Below are 17,534 nucleotides of genomic sequence, written 5' to 3'. Positions count from 1 at the left end.
GCTTCAATTTGACTCATTTTACAAAGGTGCTTATTCCTGGAGTGAACATGAAGTTCTACTCAAGAGTTAGCAACTAAGCGAAATAAAGCCATGGAACGCTTATTTGCCTTCTATCTATGCATTCTGACACTCCTAGAATGTTTTCTGCTTCAATTTGACTCATTTTACAAAGGTGCTTTTTACTGGAGTGAACATGCAGTTCTACTCAAGAGTAAGCAACTAAGCGAAATAAAGCCATGGAACGCTTATTTTCCTTCTAACTATGCATTCTGACACTCCTAGAATGTGTTCTGCTTCAATTTGACTCATTTTACAAAGGTGCTTATTCCTGGAGTGAACATGAAGTTCTACTCAAGAGTAAGCAACTAAGCGAAATAAAGCCATGGAACGCTTATTTGCCTTCTATCTATGCATTCTGACACTCCAACAATGTTTTCTACTTCAATTTGACTCATTTTACAAAGGTGCTTTTTACTGGAGTGAACATGCAGTTCTACTCAAGAGTAAGCAACTAAGCGAAATAAAGCCATGGAACGCTTATTTGCCTTCTATCTATGCATTCTGACACTCCTAGAATGTGTTCTGCTTCAATTTGACTCATTTTACAAAGGTGCTTATTCCTGGAGTGAACATGCAGTTCTACTCAAGAGTAAGCAACTAAGCGAAATAAAGCCATGGAACGCTTATTTGCCTTCTATCTATGCATTCTGACACTCCAACAATGTTTTCTGCTTCAATTTGACTCATTTTACAATGGTGCTTTTTTCCTGGAGTGAACATGCAGTTCTACTCAAGAGTAAGCAACTAAGCGAAATAAAGCCATGGAACGCTTATTTTCCTTCTAACTATGCATTCTGACACTCCTAGAATGTGTTCTGCTTCAATTTGACTCATTTTACAAAGGTGCTTATTCCTGGAGTGAACATGAAGTTCTACTCAAGAGTAAGCAACTAAGCGAAATAAAGCCATGGAACGCTTATTTGCCTTCTATCTATGCATTCTGACACTCCAACAATGTTTTCTACTTCAATTTGACTCATTTTACAAAGGTGCTTTTTACTGGAGTGAACATGCAGTTCTACTCAAGAGTAAGCAACTAAGCGAAATAAAGCCATGGAACGCTTATTTGCCTTCTATCTATGCATTCTGACACTCCTAGAATGTGTTCTGCTTCAATTTGACTCATTTTACAAAGGTGCTTATTCCTGGAGTGAACATGAAGTTCTACTCAAGAGTAAGCAACTAAGCGAAATAAAGCCATGGAACGCTTATTTGCCTTCTATCTATGCAATCTGACACTCCTAGAATGTTTTCTGCTTCAATTTGACTCATTTTACAAAGGTGCTTATTCCTGGAGTGAACATGCAGTTCTACTCAAGAGTAAGCAACTAAGCGAAATAAAGCCATGGAACGCTTATTTTCCTTCTAACTATGCATTCTGACACTCCTAGAATGTGTTCTGCTTCAATTTGACTCATTTTACAAAGGTGCTTATTCCTGGAGTGAACATGAAGTTCTACTCAAGAGTAAGCAACTAAGCGAAATAAAGCCATGGAACGCTTATTTGCCTTCTATCTATGCATTCTGACACTCCAACAATGTTTTCTACTTCAATTTGACTCATTTTACAAAGGTGCTTTTTACTGGAGTGAACATGCAGTTCTACTCAAGAGTAAGCAACTAAGCGAAATAAAGCCATGGAACGCTTATTTGCCTTCTATCTATGCATTCTGACACTCCTAGAATGTGTTCTGCTTCAATTTGACTCATTTTACAAAGGTGCTTATTCCTGGAGTGAACATGAAGTTCTACTCAAGAGTAAGCAACTAAGCGAAATAAAGCCATGGAACGCTTATTTGCCTTCTATCTATGCAATCTGACACTCCTAGAATGTTTTCTGCTTCAATTTGACTCATTTTACAAAGGTGCTTATTCCTGGAGTAAACATGCAGTTCTACTCAAGAGTAAGCAACTAAGCGAAATAAAGCCATGGAACGCTTATTTGCCTTCTAACTACGCATTCTGACACTCCTAGAATGTGTTCTGCTTCAATTTGACTCATTTTACAAAGGTGCTTTTTACTGGAGTGAACATGCAGTTCTACTCAAGAGTAAGCAACTAAGCGAAATAAAGCCATGGAACGCTTATTTGCCTTCTATCTATGCATTCTGACACTCCAACAATGTTTTCTGCTTCAATTTGACTCATTTTACAAAGGTGCTTTTTACTGGAGTGAGCTTGCAGTTCTACTCAAGAGTAAGCAACTAAGCGAAATAAAGCCATGGAACGCTTATTTGCCTTCTATCTATGCATTCTGACACTCCTAGAATGTGTTCTGCTTCAATTTGACTCATTTTACAAAGGTGCTTATTCCTGGAGTGAACATGCAGTTCTACTCAAGAGTAAGCAACTAAGCGAAATAAAGCCATGGAACGCTTATATGCCTTCTATCTATGCATTCTGACACTCCAACAATGTTTTCTGCTTCAATTTGACTCATTTTACAAAGGTGCTTATTCCTGGAGTAAACATGCAGTTCTACTCAAGAGTAAGCAACTAAGCGAAATAAAGCCATGGAACGCTTATTTGCCTTCTATCTATGCATTCTGACACTCCTAGAATGTTTTCTGCTTCAATTTGACTCATTTTACAAAGGTGCTTTTTACTGGAGTGAACATGCAGTTCTACTCAAGAGTAAGCAACTAAGCGAAATAAAGCCATGGAACGCTTATTTTCCTTCTAACTATGCATTCTGACACTCCTAGAATGTGTTTTGCTTCAATTTGACTCATTTTACAAAGGTGCTTATTCCTGGAGTGAACATGAAGTTCTACTCAAGAGTAAGCAACTAAGCGAAATAAAGCCATGGAACGCTTATTTGCCTTCTATCTATGCATTCTGACACTCCAACAATGTTTTCTACTTCAATTTGACTCATTTTACAAAGGTGCTTTTTACTGGAGTGAACATGCAGTTCTACTCAAGAGTAAGCAACTAAGCGAAATAAAGCCATGGAACGCTTATTTGCCTTCTATCTATGCATTCTGACACTCCTAGAATGTGTTCTGCTTCAATTTGACTCATTTTACAAAGGTGCTTATTCCTGGAGTGAACATGAAGTTCTACTCAAGAGTAAGCAACTAAGCGAAATAAAGCCATGGAACGCTTATTTGCCTTCTATCTATGCATTCTGACACTCCAACAATGTTTTCTGCTTCAATTTGACTCATTTTACAAAGGTGCTTTTTACTGGAGTGAGCTTGCAGTTCTACTCAAGAGTAAGCAACTAAGCGAAATAAAGCCATGGAACGCTTATTTGCCTTCTATCTATGCATTCTGACACTCCTAGAATGTGTTCTGCTTCAATTTGACTCATTTTACAAAGGTGCTTATTCCTGGAGTGAACATGCAGTTCTACCCAAGAGTAAGCAACTAAGCGAAATAAAGCCATGGAACGCTTATATGCCTTCTATCTATGCATTCTGACACTCCAACAATGTTTTCTGCTTCAATTTGACTCATTTTACAAAGGTGCTTATTCCTGGAGTAAACATGCAGTTCTACTCAAGAGTAAGCAACTAAGCGAAATAAAGCCATGGAACGCTTATTTGCCTTCTATCTATGCATTCTGACACTCCTAGAATGTTTTCTGCTTCAATTTGACTCATTTTACAAAGGTGCTTTTTACTGGAGTGAACATGCAGTTCTACTCAAGAGTAAGCAACTAAGCGAAATAAAGCCATGGAACGCTTATTTTCCTTCTAACTATGCATTCTGACACTCCTAGAATGTGTTCTGCTTCAATTTGACTCATTTTACAAAGGTGCTTATTCCTGGAGTGAACATGAAGTTCTACTCAAGAGTAAGCAACTAAGCGAAATAAAGCCATGGAACGCTTATTTGCCTTCTATCTATGCATTCTGACACTCCAACAATGTTTTCTACTTCAATTTGACTCATTTTACAAAGGTGCTTTTTACTGGAGTGAACATGCAGTTCTACTCAAGAGTAAGCAACTAAGCGAAATAAAGCCATGGAACGCTTATTTGCCTTCTATCTATGCATTCTGACACTCCTAGAATGTTTTCTGCTTCAATTTGACTCATTTTACAAAGGTGCTTTTTACTGGAGTGAACATGCAGTTCTACTCAAGAGTAAGCAACTAAGCGAAATAAAGCCATGGAACGCTTATTTTCCTTCTAACTATGCATTCTGACACTCCTAGAATGTGTTTTGCTTCAATTTGACTCATTTTACAAAGGTGCTTATTCCTGGAGTGAACATGAAGTTCTACTCAAGAGTAAGCAACTAAGCGAAATAAAGCCATGGAACGCTTATTTGCCTTCTATCTATGCATTCTGACACTCCAACAATGTTTTCTACTTCAATTTGACTCATTTTACAAAGGTGCTTTTTACTGGAGTGAACATGCAGTTCTACTCAAGAGTAAGCAACTAAGCGAAATAAAGCCATGGAACGCTTATTTGCCTTCTATCTATGCATTCTGACACTCCTAGAATGTGTTCTGCTTCAATTTGACTCATTTTACAAAGGTGCTTATTCCTGGAGTGAACATGAAGTTCTACTCAAGAGTAAGCAACTAAGCGAAATAAAGCCATGGAACGCTTATTTGCCTTCTATCTATGCATTCTGACACTCCAACAATGTTTTCTGCTTCAATTTGACTCATTTTACAAAGGTGCTTTTTACTGGAGTGAGCTTGCAGTTCTACTCAAGAGTAAGCAACTAAGCGAAATAAAGCCATGGAACGCTTATTTGCCTTCTATCTATGCATTCTGACACTCCTAGAATGTGTTCTGCTTCAATTTGACTCATTTTACAAAGGTGCTTATTCCTGGAGTGAACATGCAGTTCTACCCAAGAGTAAGCAACTAAGCGAAATAAAGCCATGGAACGCTTATATGCCTTCTATCTATGCATTCTGACACTCCAACAATGTTTTCTGCTTCAATTTGACTCATTTTACAAAGGTGCTTATTCCTGGAGTAAACATGCAGTTCTACTCAAGAGTAAGCAACTAAGCGAAATAAAGCCATGGAACGCTTATTTGCCTTCTATCTATGCATTCTGACACTCCTAGAATGTTTTCTGCTTCAATTTGACTCATTTTACAAAGGTGCTTTTTACTGGAGTGAACATGCAGTTCTACTCAAGAGTAAGCAACTAAGCGAAATAAAGCCATGGAACGCTTATTTTCCTTCTAACTATGCATTCTGACACTCCTAGAATGTGTTCTGCTTCAATTTGACTCATTTTACAAAGGTGCTTATTCCTGGAGTGAACATGAAGTTCTACTCAAGAGTAAGCAACTAAGCGAAATAAAGCCATGGAACGCTTATTTGCCTTCTATCTATGCATTCTGACACTCCAACAATGTTTTCTACTTCAATTTGACTCATTTTACAAAGGTGCTTTTTACTGGAGTGAACATGCAGTTCTACTCAAGAGTAAGCAACTAAGCGAAATAAAGCCATGGAACGCTTATTTGCCTTCTATCTATGCATTCTGACACTCCTAGAATGTGTTCTGCTTCAATTTGACTCATTTTACAAAGGTGCTTATTCCTGGAGTGAACATGAAGTTCTACTCAAGAGTAAGCAACTAAGCGAAATAAAGCCATGGAACGCTTATTTGCCTTCTATCTATGCAATCTGACACTCCTAGAATGTTTTCTGCTTCAATTTGACTCATTTTACAAAGGTGCTTATTCCTGGAGTGAACATGCAGTTCTACTCAAGAGTAAGCAACTAAGCGAAATAAAGCCATGGAACGCTTATTTGCCTTCTATCTATGCATTCTGACACTCCAACAATGTTTTCTGCTTCAATTTGACTCATTTTACAATGGTGCTTTTTTCCTGGAGTGAACATGCAGTTCTACTCAAGAGTAAGCAACTAAGCGAAATAAAGCCATGGAACGCTTATTTTCCTTCTAACTATGCATTCTGACACTCCTAGAATGTGTTCTGCTTCAATTTGACTCATTTTACAAAGGTGCTTATTCCTGGAGTGAACATGAAGTTCTACTCAAGAGTAAGCAACTAAGCGAAATAAAGCCATGGAACGCTTATTTGCCTTCTATCTATGCATTCTGACACTCCAACAATGTTTTCTACTTCAATTTGACTCATTTTACAAAGGTGCTTTTTACTGGAGTGAACATGCAGTTCTACTCAAGAGTAAGCAACTAAGCGAAATAAAGCCATGGAACGCTTATTTGCCTTCTATCTATGCATTCTGACACTCCTAGAATGTGTTCTGCTTCAATTTGACTCATTTTACAAAGGTGCTTATTCCTGGAGTGAACATGAAGTTCTACTCAAGAGTAAGCAACTAAGCGAAATAAAGCCATGGAACGCTTATTTGCCTTCTATCTATGCAATCTGACACTCCTAGAATGTTTTCTGCTTCAATTTGACTCATTTTACAAAGGTGCTTATTCCTGGAGTAAACATGCAGTTCTACTCAAGAGTAAGCAACTAAGCGAAATAAAGCCATGGAACGCTTATTTGCCTTCTAATTACGCATTCTGACACTCCTAGAATGTGTTCTGCTTCAATTTGACTCATTTTACAAAGGTGCTTTTTACTGGAGTGAACATGCAGTTCTACTCAAGAGTAAGCAACTAAGCGAAATAAAGCCATGGAACGCTTATTTGCCTTCTATCTATGCATTCTGACACTCCAACAATGTTTTCTGCTTCAATTTGACTCATTTTACAAAGGTGCTTTTTACTGGAGTGAGCTTGCAGTTCTACTCAAGAGTAAGCAACTAAGCGAAATAAAGCCATGGAACGCTTATTTGCCTTCTATCTATGCATTCTGACACTCCTAGAATGTGTTCTGCTTCAATTTGACTCATTTTACAAAGGTGCTTATTCCTGGAGTGAACATGCAGTTCTACTCAAGAGTAAGCAACTAAGCGAAATAAAGCCATGGAACGCTTATTTTCCTTCTAACTATGCATTCTGACACTCCTAGAATGTGTTCTGCTTCAATTTGACTCATTTTACAAAGGTGCTTATTCCTGGAGTAAACATGCAGTTCTACTCAAGAGTAAGCAACTAAGCGAAATAAAGCCATGGAACGCTTATTTGCCTTCTATCTATGCATTCTGACACTCCTAGAATGTTTTCTGCTTCAATTTGACTCATTTTACAAAGGTGCTTTTTACTGGAGTGAACATGCAGTTCTACTCAAGAGTAAGCAACTAAGCGAAATAAAGCCATGGAACGCTTATTTGCCTTCTATCTATGCATTCTGACACTCCTAGAATGTGTTCTGCTTCAATTTGACTCATTTTACAAAGGTGCTTATTCCTGGAGTGAACATGAAGTTCTACTCAAGAGTAAGCAACTAAGCGAAATAAAGCCATGGAACGCTTATTTGCCTTCTATCTATGCAATCTGACACTCCTAGAATGTTTTCTGCTTCAATTTGACTCATTTTACAAAGGTGCTTATTCCTGGAGTAAACATGCAGTTCTACTCAAGAGTAAGCAACTAAGCGAAATAAAGCCATGGAACGCTTATTTGCCTTCTAACTACGCATTCTGACACTCCTAGAATGTGTTCTGCTTCAATTTGACTCATTTTACAAAGGTGCTTTTTACTGGAGTGAACATGCAGTTCTACTCAAGAGTAAGCAACTAAGCGAAATAAAGCCATGGAACGCTTATTTGCCTTCTATCTATGCATTCTGACACTCCAACAATGTTTTCTGCTTCAATTTGACTCATTTTACAAAGGTGCTTTTTACTGGAGTGAGCTTGCAGTTCTACTCAAGAGTAAGCAACTAAGCGAAATAAAGCCATGGAACGCTTATTTGCCTTCTATCTATGCATTCTGACACTCCTAGAATGTGTTCTGCTTCAATTTGACTCATTTTACAAAGGTGCTTATTCCTGGAGTGAACATGCAGTTCTACTCAAGAGTAAGCAACTAAGCGAAATAAAGCCATGGAACGCTTATATGCCTTCTATCTATGCATTCTGACACTCCAACAATGTTTTCTGCTTCAATTTGACTCATTTTACAAAGGTGCTTATTCCTGGAGTAAACATGCAGTTCTACTCAAGAGTAAGCAACTAAGCGAAATAAAGCCATGGAACGCTTATTTGCCTTCTATCTATGCATTCTGACACTCCTAGAATGTTTTCTGCTTCAATTTGACTCATTTTACAAAGGTGCTTTTTACTGGAGTGAACATGCAGTTCTACTCAAGAGTAAGCAACTAAGCGAAATAAAGCCATGGAACGCTTATTTTCCTTCTAACTATGCATTCTGACACTCCTAGAATGTGTTTTGCTTCAATTTGACTCATTTTACAAAGGTGCTTATTCCTGGAGTGAACATGAAGTTCTACTCAAGAGTAAGCAACTAAGCGAAATAAAGCCATGGAACGCTTATTTGCCTTCTATCTATGCATTCTGACACTCCAACAATGTTTTCTACTTCAATTTGACTCATTTTACAAAGGTGCTTTTTACTGGAGTGAACATGCAGTTCTACTCAAGAGTAAGCAACTAAGCGAAATAAAGCCATGGAACGCTTATTTGCCTTCTATCTATGCATTCTGACACTCCTAGAATGTGTTCTGCTTCAATTTGACTCATTTTACAAAGGTGCTTATTCCTGGAGTGAACATGAAGTTCTACTCAAGAGTAAGCAACTAAGCGAAATAAAGCCATGGAACGCTTATTTGCCTTCTATCTATGCATTCTGACACTCCAACAATGTTTTCTGCTTCAATTTGACTCATTTTACAAAGGTGCTTTTTACTGGAGTGAGCTTGCAGTTCTACTCAAGAGTAAGCAACTAAGCGAAATAAAGCCATGGAACGCTTATTTGCCTTCTATCTATGCATTCTGACACTCCTAGAATGTGTTCTGCTTCAATTTGACTCATTTTACAAAGGTGCTTATTCCTGGAGTGAACATGCAGTTCTACCCAAGAGTAAGCAACTAAGCGAAATAAAGCCATGGAACGCTTATATGCCTTCTATCTATGCATTCTGACACTCCAACAATGTTTTCTGCTTCAATTTGACTCATTTTACAAAGGTGCTTATTCCTGGAGTAAACATGCAGTTCTACTCAAGAGTAAGCAACTAAGCGAAATAAAGCCATGGAACGCTTATTTGCCTTCTATCTATGCATTCTGACACTCCTAGAATGTTTTCTGCTTCAATTTGACTCATTTTACAAAGGTGCTTTTTACTGGAGTGAACATGCAGTTCTACTCAAGAGTAAGCAACTAAGCGAAATAAAGCCATGGAACGCTTATTTTCCTTCTAACTATGCATTCTGACACTCCTAGAATGTGTTCTGCTTCAATTTGACTCATTTTACAAAGGTGCTTATTCCTGGAGTGAACATGAAGTTCTACTCAAGAGTAAGCAACTAAGCGAAATAAAGCCATGGAACGCTTATTTGCCTTCTATCTATGCATTCTGACACTCCAACAATGTTTTCTACTTCAATTTGACTCATTTTACAAAGGTGCTTTTTACTGGAGTGAACATGCAGTTCTACTCAAGAGTAAGCAACTAAGCGAAATAAAGCCATGGAACGCTTATTTGCCTTCTATCTATGCATTCTGACACTCCTAGAATGTGTTCTGCTTCAATTTGACTCATTTTACAAAGGTGCTTATTCCTGGAGTGAACATGAAGTTCTACTCAAGAGTAAGCAACTAAGCGAAATAAAGCCATGGAACGCTTATTTGCCTTCTATCTATGCAATCTGACACTCCTAGAATGTTTTCTGCTTCAATTTGACTCATTTTACAAAGGTGCTTATTCCTGGAGTGAACATGCAGTTCTACTCAAGAGTAAGCAACTAAGCGAAATAAAGCCATGGAACGCTTATTTGCCTTCTATCTATGCATTCTGACACTCCAACAATGTTTTCTGCTTCAATTTGACTCATTTTACAATGGTGCTTTTTTCCTGGAGTGAACATGCAGTTCTACTCAAGAGTAAGCAACTAAGCGAAATAAAGCCATGGAACGCTTATTTTCCTTCTAACTATGCATTCTGACACTCCTAGAATGTGTTCTGCTTCAATTTGACTCATTTTACAAAGGTGCTTATTCCTGGAGTGAACATGAAGTTCTACTCAAGAGTAAGCAACTAAGCGAAATAAAGCCATGGAACGCTTATTTGCCTTCTATCTATGCATTCTGACACTCCAACAATGTTTTCTACTTCAATTTGACTCATTTTACAAAGGTGCTTTTTACTGGAGTGAACATGCAGTTCTACTCAAGAGTAAGCAACTAAGCGAAATAAAGCCATGGAACGCTTATTTGCCTTCTATCTATGCATTCTGACACTCCTAGAATGTGTTCTGCTTCAATTTGACTCATTTTACAAAGGTGCTTATTCCTGGAGTGAACATGAAGTTCTACTCAAGAGTAAGCAACTAAGCGAAATAAAGCCATGGAACGCTTATTTGCCTTCTATCTATGCAATCTGACACTCCTAGAATGTTTTCTGCTTCAATTTGACTCATTTTACAAAGGTGCTTATTCCTGGAGTAAACATGCAGTTCTACTCAAGAGTAAGCAACTAAGCGAAATAAAGCCATGGAACGCTTATTTGCCTTCTAATTACGCATTCTGACACTCCTAGAATGTGTTCTGCTTCAATTTGACTCATTTTACAAAGGTGCTTTTTACTGGAGTGAACATGCAGTTCTACTCAAGAGTAAGCAACTAAGCGAAATAAAGCCATGGAACGCTTATTTGCCTTCTATCTATGCATTCTGACACTCCAACAATGTTTTCTGCTTCAATTTGACTCATTTTACAAAGGTGCTTTTTACTGGAGTGAGCTTGCAGTTCTACTCAAGAGTAAGCAACTAAGCGAAATAAAGCCATGGAACGCTTATTTGCCTTCTATCTATGCATTCTGACACTCCTAGAATGTGTTCTGCTTCAATTTGACTCATTTTACAAAGGTGCTTATTCCTGGAGTGAACATGCAGTTCTACTCAAGAGTAAGCAACTAAGCGAAATAAAGCCATGGAACGCTTATTTTCCTTCTAACTATGCATTCTGACACTCCTAGAATGTGTTCTGCTTCAATTTGACTCATTTTACAAAGGTGCTTATTCCTGGAGTAAACATGCAGTTCTACTCAAGAGTAAGCAACTAAGCGAAATAAAGCCATGGAACGCTTATTTGCCTTCTATCTATGCATTCTGACACTCCTAGAATGTTTTCTGCTTCAATTTGACTCATTTTACAAAGGTGCTTTTTACTGGAGTGAACATGCAGTTCTACTCAAGAGTAAGCAACTAAGCGAAATAAAGCCATGGAACGCTTATTTGCCTTCTATCTATGCATTCTGACACTCCTAGAATGTGTTCTGCTTCAATTTGACTCATTTTACAAAGGTGCTTTTTACTGGAGTGAACATGCAGTTCTACTCAAGAGTAAGCAACTAAGCGAAATAAAGCCATGGAACGCTTATTTGCCTTCTATCTATGCATTCTGACACTCCTAGAATGTGTTCTGCTTCAATTTGACTCATTTTACAAAGGTGCTTATTCCTGGAGTGAACATGCAGTTCTACTCAAGAGTAAGCAACTAAGCGAAATAAAGCCATGGAACGCTTATTTGCCTTGTATCTATGCATTCTGACACTCCAACAATGTTTTCTGCTTCAATTTGACTCATTTTACAAAGGTGCTTATTCCTGGAGTAAACATGCAGTTCTACTCAAGAGTAAGCAACTAAGCGAAATAAAGCCATGGAACGCTTATTTGCCTTCTATCTATGCATTCTGACACTCCTAGAATGTTTTCTGCTTCAATTTGACTCATTTTACAAAGGTGCTTTTTACTGGAGTGAACATGCAGTTCTACTCAAGAGTAAGCAACTAAGCGAAATAAAGCCATGGAACGCTTATTTGCCTTCTATCTATGCATTCTGACACTCCTAGAATGTGTTCTGCTTCAATTTGACTCATTTTACAAAGGTGCTTATTCCTGGAGTGAACATGAAGTTCTACTCAAGAGTAAGCAACTAAGCGAAATAAAGCCATGGAACGCTTATTTGCCTTCTATCTATGCAATCTGACACTCCTAGAATGTTTTCTGCTTCAATTTGACTCATTTTACAAAGGTGCTTATTCCTGGAGTGAACATGCAGTTCTACTCAAGAGTAAGCAACTAAGCGAAATAAAGCCATGGAACGCTTATTTGCCTTCTATCTATGCATTCTGACACTCCAACAATGTTTTCTGCTTCAATTTGACTCATTTTACAATGGTGCTTTTTTCCTGGAGTGAACATGCAGTTCTACTCAAGAGTAAGCAACTAAGCGAAATAAAGCCATGGAACGCTTATTTTCCTTCTAACTATGCATTCTGACACTCCTAGAATGTGTTCTGCTTCAATTTGACTCATTTTACAAAGGTGCTTATTCCTGGAGTGAACATGAAGTTCTACTCAAGAGTAAGCAACTAAGCGAAATAAAGCCATGGAACGCTTATTTGCCTTCTATCTATGCATTCTGACACTCCAACAATGTTTTCTACTTCAATTTGACTCATTTTACAAAGGTGCTTTTTACTGGAGTGAACATGCAGTTCTACTCAAGAGTAAGCAACTAAGCGAAATAAAGCCATGGAACGCTTATTTGCCTTCTATCTATGCATTCTGACACTCCTAGAATGTGTTCTGCTTCAATTTGACTCATTTTACAAAGGTGCTTATTCCTGGAGTGAACATGAAGTTCTACTCAAGAGTAAGCAACTAAGCGAAATAAAGCCATGGAACGCTTATTTGCCTTCTATCTATGCAATCTGACACTCCTAGAATGTTTTCTGCTTCAATTTGACTCATTTTACAAAGGTGCTTATTCCTGGAGTAAACATGCAGTTCTACTCAAGAGTAAGCAACTAAGCGAAATAAAGCCATGGAACGCTTATTTGCCTTCTAATTACGCATTCTGACACTCCTAGAATGTGTTCTGCTTCAATTTGACTCATTTTACAAAGGTGCTTTTTACTGGAGTGAACATGCAGTTCTACTCAAGAGTAAGCAACTAAGCGAAATAAAGCCATGGAACGCTTATTTGCCTTCTATCTATGCATTCTGACACTCCAACAATGTTTTCTGCTTCAATTTGACTCATTTTACAAAGGTGCTTTTTACTGGAGTGAGCTTGCAGTTCTACTCAAGAGTAAGCAACTAAGCGAAATAAAGCCATGGAACGCTTATTTGCCTTCTATCTATGCATTCTGACACTCCTAGAATGTGTTCTGCTTCAATTTGACTCATTTTACAAAGGTGCTTTTTACTGGAGTGAACATGCAGTTCTACTCAAGAGTAAGCAACTAAGCGAAATAAAGCCATGGAACGCTTATTTGCCTTCTATCTATGCATTCTGACACTCCTAGAATGTGTTCTGCTTCAATTTGACTCATTTTACAAAGGTGCTTATTCCTGGAGTGAACATGAAGTTCTACTCAAGAGTAAGCAACTAAGCGAAATAAAGCCATGGAACGCTTATTTGCCTTCTATCTATGCAATCTGACACTCCTAGAATGTTTTCTGCTTCAATTTGACTCATTTTACAAAGGTGCTTATTCCTGGAGTAAACATGCAGTTCTACTCAAGAGTAAGCAACTAAGCGAAATAAAGCCATGGAACGCTTATTTGCCTTCTATCTATGCATTCTGACACTCCTAGAATGTTTTCTGCTTCAATTTGACTCATTTTACAAAGGTGCTTTTTACTGGAGTGAACATGCAGTTCTACTCAAGAGTAAGCAACTAAGCGAAATAAAGCCATGGAACGCTTATTTGCCTTCTATCTATGCATTCTGACACTCCTAGAATGTGTTCTGCTGCAATTTGACTCATTTTACAAAGGTGCTTTTTACTGGAGTGAACATGCAGTTCTACTCAAGAGTAAGCAACTAAGCGAAATAAAGCCATGGAACGCTTATTTGCCTTCTATCTATGCATTCTGACACTCCTAGAATGTGTTCTGCTTCAATTTGACTCATTTTACAAAGGTGCTTATTCCTGGAGTGAACATGCAGTTCTACTCAAGAGTAAGCAACTAAGCGAAATAAAGCCATGGAACGCTTATATGCCTTCTATCTATGCATTCTGACACTCCAACAATGTTTTCTGCTTCAATTTGACTCATTTTACAAAGGTGCTTATTCCTGGAGTAAACATGCAGTTCTACTCAAGAGTAAGCAACTAAGCGAAATAAAGCCATGGAACGCTTATTTGCCTTCTATCTATGCATTCTGACACTCCTAGAATGTTTTCTGCTTCAATTTGACTCATTTTACAAAGGTGCTTTTTACTGGAGTGAACATGCAGTTCTACTCAAGAGTAAGCAACTAAGCGAAATAAAGCCATGGAACGCTTATTTTCCTTCTAACTATGCATTCTGACACTCCTAGAATGTGTTCTGCTTCAATTTGACTCATTTTACAAAGGTGCTTATTCCTGGAGTGAACATGAAGTTCTACTCAAGAGTAAGCAACTAAGCGAAATAAAGCCATGGAACGCTTATTTGCCTTCTATCTATGCATTCTGACACTCCAACAATGTTTTCTACTTCAATTTGACTCATTTTACAAAGGTGCTTTTTACTGGAGTGAACATGCAGTTCTACTCAAGAGTAAGCAACTAAGCGAAATAAAGCCATGGAACGCTTATTTGCCTTCTATCTATGCATTCTGACACTCCTAGAATGTGTTCTGCTTCAATTTGACTCATTTTACAAAGGTGCTTATTCCTGGAGTGAACATGAAGTTCTACTCAAGAGTAAGCAACTAAGCGAAATAAAGCCATGGAACGCTTATTTGCCTTCTATCTATGCAATCTGACACTCCTAGAATGTTTTCTGCTTCAATTTGACTCATTTTACAAAGGTGCTTATTCCTGGAGTGAACATGCAGTTCTACTCAAGAGTAAGCAACTAAGCGAAATAAAGCCATGGAACGCTTATTTGCCTTCTATCTATGCATTCTGACACTCCAACAATGTTTTCTGCTTCAATTTGACTCATTTTACAATGGTGCTTTTTTCCTGGAGTGAACATGCAGTTCTACTCAAGAGTAAGCAACTAAGCGAAATAAAGCCATGGAACGCTTATTTTCCTTCTAACTATGCATTCTGACACTCCTAGAATGTGTTCTGCTTCAATTTGACTCATTTTACAAAGGTGCTTATTCCTGGAGTGAACATGAAGTTCTACTCAAGAGTAAGCAACTAAGCGAAATAAAGCCATGGAACGCTTATTTGCCTTCTATCTATGCATTCTGACACTCCAACAATGTTTTCTACTTCAATTTGACTCATTTTACAAAGGTGCTTTTTACTGGAGTGAACATGCAGTTCTACTCAAGAGTAAGCAACTAAGCGAAATAAAGCCATGGAACGCTTATTTGCCTTCTATCTATGCATTCTGACACTCCTAGAATGTGTTCTGCTTCAATTTGACTCATTTTACAAAGGTGCTTATTCCTGGAGTGAACATGAAGTTCTACTCAAGAGTAAGCAACTAAGCGAAATAAAGCCATGGAACGCTTATTTGCCTTCTATCTATGCAATCTGACACTCCTAGAATGTTTTCTGCTTCAATTTGACTCATTTTACAAAGGTGCTTATTCCTGGAGTAAACATGCAGTTCTACTCAAGAGTAAGCAACTAAGCGAAATAAAGCCATGGAACGCTTATTTGCCTTCTAACTACGCATTCTGACACTCCTAGAATGTGTTCTGCTTCAATTTGACTCATTTTACAAAGGTGCTTTTTACTGGAGTGAACATGCAGTTCTACTCAAGAGTAAGCAACTAAGCGAAATAAAGCCATGGAACGCTTATTTGCCTTCTATCTATGCATTCTGACACTCCAACAATGTTTTCTGCTTCAATTTGACTCATTTTACAAAGGTGCTTTTTACTGGAGTGAGCTTGCAGTTCTACTCAAGAGTAAGCAACTAAGCGAAATAAAGCCATGGAACGCTTATTTGCCTTCTATCTATGCATTCTGACACTCCTAGAATGTGTTCTGCTTCAATTTGACTCATTTTACAAAGGTGCTTATTCCTGGAGTGAACATGCAGTTCTACTCAAGAGTAAGCAACTAAGCGAAATAAAGCCATGGAACGCTTATTTGCCTTTTATCTATGCATTCTGACACTCCAACAATGTTTTCTGCTTCAATTTGACTCATTTTACAAAGGTGCTTATTCCTGGAGTAAACATGCAGTTCTACTCAAGAGTAAGCAACTAAGCGAAATAAAGCCATGGAACGCTTATTTGCCTTCTATCTATGCATTCTGACACTCCTAGAATGTTTTCTGCTTCAATTTGACTCATTTTACAAAGGTGCTTTTTACTGGAGTGAACATGCAGTTCTACTCAAGAGTAAGCAACTAAGCGAAATAAAGCCATGGAACGCTTATTTGCCTTCTATCTATGCATTCTGACACTCCTAGAATGTGTTCTGCTTCAATTTGACTCATTTTACAAAGGTGCTTATTCCTGGAGTGAACATGCAGTTCTACTCAAGAGTAAGCAACTAAGCGAAATAAAGCCATGGAACGCTTATTTGCCTTTTATCTATGCATTCTGACACTCCAACAATGTTTTCTGCTTCAATTTGACTCATTTTACAAAGGTGCTTATTCCTGGAGTAAACATGCAGTTCTACTCAAGAGTAAGCAACTAAGCGAAATAAAGCCATGGAACGCTTATTTGCCTTCTATCTATGCATTCTGACACTCCTAGAATGTTTTCTGCTTCAATTTGACTCATTTTACAAAGGTGCTTTTTACTGGAGTGAACATGCAGTTCTACTCAAGAGTAAGCAACTAAGCGAAATAAAGCCATGGAACGCTTATTTGCCTTCTATCTATGCAATCTGACACTCCTAGAATGTGTTCTGCTGCAATTTGACTCATTTTACAAAGGTGCTTTTTACTGGAGTGAACATGCAGTTCTACTCAAGAGTAAGCAACTAAGCGAAATAAAGCCATGGAACGCTTATTTGCCTTCTATCTATGCATTCTGACACTCCTAGAATGTGTTCTGCATCAATTTGACTCATTTTACAAAGGTGCTTTTTACTGGAGTGAACATGCAGTTCTACTCAAGAGTAAGCAACTAAGCGAAATAAAGCCATGGAACGCTTATTTGCCTTCTATCTATGCATTCTGACACTCCAACAATGTTTTCTGCTTCAATTTGACTCATTTTGCAATGGTGCTTTTTTCCTGGAGTGAACATGCAGTTCTACTCAAGAGTAAGCAACTAAGCGAAATAAAGCCATGGAACGCTTATTTTCCTTCTAACTATGCATTCTGACACTCCTAGAATGTGTTCTGCTTCAATTTGACTCATTTTACAAAGGTGCTTATTCCTGGAGTGAACATGAAGTTCTACTCAAGAGTAAGCAACTAAGCGAAATAAAGCCATGGAACGCTTATTTGCCTTCTATCTATGCATTCTGACACTCCAACAATGTTTTCTACTTCAAT

Source organism: Zootoca vivipara, chromosome 13, assembly GCF_965207765.1.
Source record: "Zootoca vivipara chromosome 13, rZooViv2.hap1.1, whole genome shotgun sequence".
Lineage (NCBI taxonomy): Eukaryota > Metazoa > Chordata > Lepidosauria > Squamata > Lacertidae > Zootoca > Zootoca vivipara.
The sequence above is the reverse complement of the archived record's forward strand: the minus strand, read 5'-3'. Positions refer to the sequence as shown.